The sequence below is a fragment of the Alligator sinensis genome, unplaced genomic scaffold (genome assembly GCF_000455745.1).
Source record: "Alligator sinensis unplaced genomic scaffold, ASM45574v1 scaffold1602_1, whole genome shotgun sequence".
In the NCBI taxonomy this organism is placed as follows: Eukaryota; Metazoa; Chordata; order Crocodylia; family Alligatoridae; genus Alligator; species Alligator sinensis.
In genome coordinates this window covers 24761-32363 of record NW_005843677.1, presented here as the reverse complement: position 1 = coordinate 32363, position 7603 = coordinate 24761, and the positions used below count along the sequence as shown (strand labels likewise).

At 44.1% G+C, this 7603-nt stretch overlaps 2 pseudogenes; both read left to right on the top strand.

Moving 5' to 3' along the window:
• The first annotated feature begins 587 nt into the window (after positions 1 to 587).
• LOC106723361 lies at positions 588 to 1157 on the top strand (annotated as a pseudogene).
• A 2781-nt stretch (positions 1158 to 3938) lies between these two features.
• Positions 3939 to 7603, top strand: part of LOC102367753 — a 17000-nt pseudogene continuing 13335 nt past the window's right edge.

Here is a 7603-nt window from a genome sequence, read left to right as displayed (position 1 = left end):
GCACAATCTAGCATCTTACCGGGGAAGTCAGAGGCGCACCTCTACCTGGAGTCCACCAGACATGATGAGATCTCATATAAGAGACACACTTTGCCTCCAGCTTTCACCAGTTTTGCTCCAGAACAGGCAGGGGACGGACTACACCTGGATGTGCAAAATGTGGGACTAATTTTAGAAAATCTTCAGCCTAAAGAAACACTGTTCCCGGGGAAGTGAGGTTATTGTTTCATCCACCATACTGTCTGTCATTTGTTTCACAGGAGAAGAAACCCTGCTGGGTGCCTCAGCTGCTATTGGTATTCTCCAGTAGGAAGTGAGGAATGATGTTCTTGTCCAGGACTTCAGGCACAGCCACAGGAAGAGGAAATGAAGAGTGGGAATGAAATTTGTTCAGCAGACTTTATTGTGCTGGGACTCGTGAGCCAAATCAATGTGTACATGTTCTCCCTGACCATGATCTTATTAGCCACATACTTTTTCCTCAACCAATTGGCCTTCATAGAAATCTGTCAAATGCTAATTTTGGTCCCCAAAATGTTATCAGACTTCCTGATCCAGGCACCCCCATTTCTCCAGTTGGACGTGGGATGCAGATTTTTCTCACACTGACAATAGGTGTATCAGAGTGCCTCCACCTGGCAGTCATGGATTATGACAGATACCTAGCTGTTACTAACCCCTCGCTGTACCCATCATGAGCAGGAAATATAGATGGCAGCATCTGTAAATGCCTTGATTTAATCAGTGTTTACCCTGAGTCTCCCTTATTGTGGCTCAGAAGAGACTGACCACTTCTTCTGTGAGGTCCCAGCTCTGCTAAAAGTGTCCTGCTCTGACACCTCTCAGTATGAGACTGGTGTTTGTGTGGCATTGTCCTGCTCCTCATCCCTTCTTCCATTACACTAGCCTCTTGTGCCTTTATCTTCTTTAAGGTCCTGAGGATGAACTCACCCAGAGGACAGCACAAAGCTCTGGCCACCTGCTCCTCCTACCTGGCTGTGGTTTGCATGTTTTACGGGGCAGCCATCTTCATGTACATGAGACCCAGCTCCTACCACTCACCAGCACAAGACAAGATTGTATCTCTCTTTTACACCATTGTCACCCCAGTACTGAATCCACTCATCTACAGCCTGAGAAACAGGGATGTCCTATGAGGCCCAAGAAATCTGATTTGGAAATGCAGATCCTTCCAGGAATATTGACAGGAACTATAGTTTATTATGAGCTGTGACTCACTAAAGTGAGAAAACTGGAATATTTAGAAGGAAGTTAAATTATTCTAATCACATAACAGTTAATCTCCCTCTGAGAATCATGGGTGTTTGGACTCCTAAATGCTTGGAAAATAGGTTTGATGAAGTCCACCCCCCTCTCCCAGCTCTCTAGTGTTCTCCTGTTACAGGAAATTTAACCAAATTATTGCATACACAAAGACTAGTTGGGGGATTGATACTTTGTGGTTCCCTTATGCTGACCCTCTGCAGAAGGCCCAAACTCTCCTGCAGGAAATACATCTAGTGGCACGGCAACAAAAATTATCCGGAGCCTGAGAGCAAAGACTTATATGGAAAGGTTTAAATTACTGGGAATATTTAGCCTGAAGAAGAAAAGACTGCCAGGAGGTTTTGATAACAGTCTTCAAGTACCTGAAGGGAGATCTAGAAATGATAGCAATGGGCTTTTCTCTGTGTGTATTGGGGACCAGACTAGGAAAAATAGTCTCAAGGTGCAGCAGGGGTACTTTAGACTGGAGATTAGGGGGAACTAGCTGATTTTGGGCCTGGCTGGGGATTGAAACAGATTACCTAAAAAAGCTGAGGTCTCCCCATGCTTGGAAATGTTTGAGAGCAGGTGAGATGGACACTTGACTGGAGAGACTTGGTTAGGGATGATCTTGCTTTGAGCAGGGAGCTGGACTAGATATACCCTTGGGAGGTCCCTTCCACGCCTACTTCCCTATGATCCTATGAGTGTAAGCGCTTAGATACAGGTCTTTGCAACAACTACTTTTAAGAGCGAAGCGCTGTATTTCAGGGTTGATTCTTGTCTCAGCTGTTTGTTCACCACTTTCACTCCATTGAGGCCAATGGTGCAACACGTGGTTTTTACAGGAGAAAAGAAAAGCTATGTTTTAAGCTAACCTTTTCTCTTCAGCAACCTTACTAATGAAAAAAACAGCTGTTCCCCAAGTATCTCTCTAAGGCTTGTGTAAAATAAATTGATCACATTTATGGAAGACATAACAGAAAAGGGAAATGGGAAGAAACAAGAAACTCCCTAGCTTTAAAGCCATGGTGAGCCAGTGCAGGAGTAAATGAAAACAATACGGTATCAAATGTTTCTTTCTTTGTGACTGGAAGAAATGGAAGTGACCAGCAGACAGGGTATAAGGAATGCAGGCCAGTTGTCAGATAAGGAATTTATCATTAAACATAACTAAGATGTGGAAAAATGAATGAGCCAATAGCAATAATATTTCTTTCACCTCTCTCACATTTTCCAGTTTTCTTATCAGCATTATGATGATAGATCTCAAAGAAGAAATGGAACAATTTTGTGAAGACTTGACTGTCCCTAAAGTTAGCCCCAAGTCAGTCCACAGACACAGGGTTATTCTGCAGTCAGGTGTAGACTCCTTGAGGAATTTTTCCAGGATTTTCCCTGGGAAAGAAGTTGGGCTAATTGAGCTGGGAGTCTACTCACCACCTGAATAAGAGAGAAGAGGTTGACGTTGTATACCTAGAAATTCAGGTTCAAATATCTGAATTAACAAATTCAGGTGAACAGGTTCTACAAGCCCTGGCCTTCGCCTCCCAATTAAGGCAGAACACAACCTCTCTTCCTGCTGCCTGTACCTGTGCCTGGTCTCTGTGAGCACAGAGTTGCCTAGAGCCACAAGAATAACACTCCTTCTGGTGCATAAGTGTCAAGAATGAGATGTTGCCAAATAAAAAGGTAGTCACAGAGACAACCTGGTATCTGTGTCCTCTCTCAGCTCTTTCTGGGAAGGGTTGCAAATAACAAATAAAATGTCAGTTCTTAACTTCTATCTTTGTCTTGCCTATCACTCTTAGGTCCTCTGGACTACTCTTAACCCAGCCATGTTTCTTGGCCCTTTACCTGGTCTCTTCTCTGGCTAGTGATACCAACCCCTGAGGGAGGACCTAATCATGAGGACGGATGGACTGAGTTCTTGCCGATGGCATCTGGTAGTGACTGAAGCCACTAGACTGATTCAGATCTGAATGTTGCAGGTACTTGACAAAATTTACATAAAGATGAGTGTGGTCCACAGCATATAAACCATCCAAAAGGCTGAGGCATAAGCTATGCACCACAACTGCATGGCAGGGATAGGATTTGACAAGCTTTAGCATGCAGTGCATTCTTCATCAGGTCAGAGGGAGTCTTTTGTTCCTAAAACAAGAAATTTGCTCCACACAGTCTTAACCTAAGTGTGAGTATTTTTCTGACTAGGCTCTCAGGCCTTCTCTCTCTCCACTTTCATTGGCACAGCTATGACAGTTATAAGGGAGTATTTCTACCCTCCCCCACAGCACAGTTATGCATTTAGTGTAGGTGAGGCTCTGTTAAAACCACCAGCCTAGACTCTGTGTTGAGTGGCAGAATTTAAGCAGATTTTTCTAAGCACTAATGAGAGCTCCAGATGCATTTGCATACATATTCAGCTAATGTACAGGCAATCTTAGATAAAGCACCTGATTCTGTGGTCTACAATCAAGTAATAGATGCCACTCATTTGAGTGAATCAAATCTGAGGCCTATGGGTCTGTTCTTCTCCTCCAAAAAATGAAGAGATGCATATCTAACTAGACGGTGTTCCTTTGGTCTTTCTTTGTTCCAAACTGTCCGTGTGAGAGGGATGTGTTGTGTTCGAATGTTTGAGGAATTGATGTTCTAGATGGAGAAACATCATGTCGAGTGAGTCACAACCCAGACATCTCATTCCACTAGAAAATCCAGCAGAGAGAGATTTGGTATTCTGTGTTAGAACGAACCATTCACACATGACATGTCCCAATTTAAAAAAAAAAGGCAAAAACCATATCCCTAGCATTTCTTTTAAGAAAGACTGAAACATATTGTCTTTTGGCCTTCCTGAAATGGTTTGTTCTCTTCCACTTTAAGACAGAGGTTGCCAGGGAATTTCCCTGAGAAGAACTTTGCAGTTTTCTTTGCAGAGAATGGAGGAAGCTCTGCAAGAGCACCCACTGGGGTTGAAAGTGCAAGTTAATTAAAGACTTGGGACAAGAGTCCCCAAAGTGTAAAAAAGTTTGTGTATTTTTTCCCCTTATATTTCAAAGCTATTGCTGAAGAGGTGATGTAATGGCCTCAACTTTGACTTGGTCTTTTAAAAGTCTGTCTTTATGACATGTGTGCTGCCCTCTCTCCACTATATTTTTCAACTCGTACAAATAATTTTTCAGGCTATGGCCAAGAATTTGTATTATATTTTAATTTTGAAACTTAAAGGGAGTTCATGCCTGAGGGATTTTAAAGTAATGTATTTCCTTAGAAAATGACTGCTGCCCCTTACTAAAGCAATGCCATGCCTAGAACGGTCACTTGTTTAATTTTAGAGGGGTTTTTCAAAGAGATTTATGTGGATAGCTCATGTGCTTGCTTTTTCGCCAATAACTCTTTATTTTTTTATAAATGCTCATATGGGATGGGAAAACATTTATTTTAAAGCCATTCTTTTTAAATAGTACGTTGGCTATGAAACTTTTCAGTTTTGGGCTTTTTATTTCAGTTTTGCTTGCCAAATCGTGAGGTGTTTGGAACAGACAATGTTTTCCCATACCCCAATATCCAGTTCCTGCCTGGTCAAGTGCTCCTCCTCCTATTACTATGAATAGCATTTATAGTGATAAATGTCTTTGTTGGTGGTAATGAAAAGTGAGAATGGCCAGAACAACCGAGGCACACTGTCGTTGTGGAATATTTCACCCAGGTGATTCTGTGAGATTATTTCTCATTGATTTCAGTCAGATTCACATGTAACAAGGTAGTATTAGGAGTGCAGCTCCTATTTGGGTAATATTACCAGCATACAGCATAGGAACTCCTTATTTGCCCTGCATCTGGCTAGAGAAAGAACTATCCACTGACCAACAACCGAGGCACACTGTCGTTGTGGAATATTTCACCCAGGTGATTCTGTGAGATTATTTCTCATTGATTTCAGTCAGATTCACATGTAACAAGGTAGTATTAGGAGTGCAGCTCCTATTTGGGTAATATTACCAGCATACAGCATAGGAACTCCTTATTTGCCCTGCATCTGGCTAGAGAAAGAACTATCCACTGACCTGCTCACTGCTGTGGCTACATTGCAACCAGGACTCCAGTTAACTCTTATAAACCTGGCTATGATGTCTCCATAGAGCATAGTAGTTGAAGAGCAGGCAGTCGTTTTCAGCTGTAAACTGGAATAACCTACTGCAGGTTGGAGGCGGACACCCTAGCACCCTGCCACCACTGCCACTAATCTCCACTTGTGCCACAAGATGAAAGTCCACAGATGGTGCTTGTCTTCATGACCGCCTGTGGACAGCACTTGCCCCCCATCTCCAAATGCCAACAATGCCCCAAAATGGTCAGGGCAGATTCAGAACTTCTGCAGGCCATGGGTAATTCAGGGGTTGGCAACCTTTTTCAGATGCAAACTGGAATAGCCTAACCCAGGTTGGAAGTGGTGGGTGCTAGGACCTAGAAGTAGTCTCCACCCGTGGCACAACTAGGATGCCCGCAGCTGGCATTACTTGCCATAGCATCCTGGGGAGAGCACCTGCAGAAAGTGCCCCTCACCACCAAATGCCACCAAAACCCCAGGGCCTGATTCAATGGTTATGCAGGCCATCGGTTGAAAATCTCTGCTGTGCTCAATTCCACAGCGTAGGTATAACACAAGGTACACCACTGCGATTCCACATACAGGTGGGGCCTGCAGCTGAACATAGAAATGCTGGGCAAAGTGTAGAAAATCTTTAGCCTAAGTAAACTCTGTTCCCATGGAAGTGAGGTTATTGTCTCATCAACCATAATGTCTGGCATTTCTTCCACAGGAAAAGAAAACCTGCCAGGTGCCTCAGGTGCTGTTAGTATTATGCAGTAGGAAGTGTGCACAAGTTGCCCAAGGCATCTTGTTCTTGTCCAGGACTTCAGACACAGCCACACAAGGAGGAAATAAAGAGTGGGAATGAAACTTCTTCAGCAGACTTCATTTTGCTGGGACCCCGGACCCGGACCAATGTACACATGTTCTCCTTTGCCACGATCTTATTAGCCTTCATCATTGCCTTGTCTGGAAATGCTCTTCTCATACTTCTAATCCAAGTTGATTCCTCCCTTCACACTCCCATGTACTTTTTCCTCTGCCAGTTGGCCTTCATGGACATCTGTCAGACACTGATCATTGTTCCCAAAATGTTAGCAGACTTCCTGGCAACCCCATTTCTCCAGCTGGCTGTGGGACTCAGATTTTCCTCATGCTGACCATGGGTGTATCAGAGTGCCTCCTCCTGGGAGTCATGTCTTATGACAGGTACATAGCGATCTGCAACCCCTTGCAGTACCCCATCCTCATGAGCAGGGACATCTGCTTTCTTTTATCAGTTGGAGTGTGGATGGGAGCATCAGTAAATGCCTTGTTTCACACATTGTTTACACTGTCTCTCCCCTACTGTGGCTCAAAATTGATTGACCACTTCTTCTGTGAAGTCCCATCTCAGCTCAAATTATCCTGCTGTGATACCTCTCAGCATGAGACTCTGGTGTTTGTGGCTAACATTGTCCTGCTCCTCCTCCCTTTCTCCCTTTCTTACGCTTGTATCCTCTCCAGGGTCCTGAGGATGAAGTCAACGAAGGGACAGCAGAAAGCTCTGGCCACTTGCTCGTCCCACCTGACTGTGGTGGTCATGTTTTACGGGGCAGCCATCTTCATGTACATGAGACCCAGCTCCTACCACTCCCCAGAGCAAGACAAGATTGTTTCTCTGTTTTACACCATTGTCACCCCAGTACTCAATCCACTCATCTACAGCCTGAGAATCAGGGATGTCTTATGAGCCCTAAGAAACCTGATTGGGATATTCAGAGTCTTCCTGCAAAATTGACAGAAGCTTTACGTTACCATGAGCTAAGTCTCATTCAACTGAGAAGGCCGTTGGCAGTGTTTTCTGGATCATTTAGAAGGAAGCTAACATGTCTCAGTCACGTGACAGCCTGTGCCCTATTAAGCATCACAGACTTTTGGACTTTATCACTTTAAACGCTTAGAAAGAGGTTTGAGGAAATCCTCCCCATTCTCCCTGTTAATTATGTCATGACGCAAAAGGCATGATTGTGTGTGTGTGCTTCGGCATCAGAATTATCCATGTTAAGTTGCAGAGCATTGCACGGGAGTTTCCTGTAGCAAGAGGAAACCCCGGTGCAGGGACCAGTTTCCCGCCTTTTCTGCAGCTTCTTTTGCAGAGTGCATTGCTCGAGTTGCAAGAGGAATGCACGGTGCAAAAGAGTTCCCGCCACCGGTATGCAAATTCGTTCCCCTTAATTGGCTAGTGCTAAATTATTCACA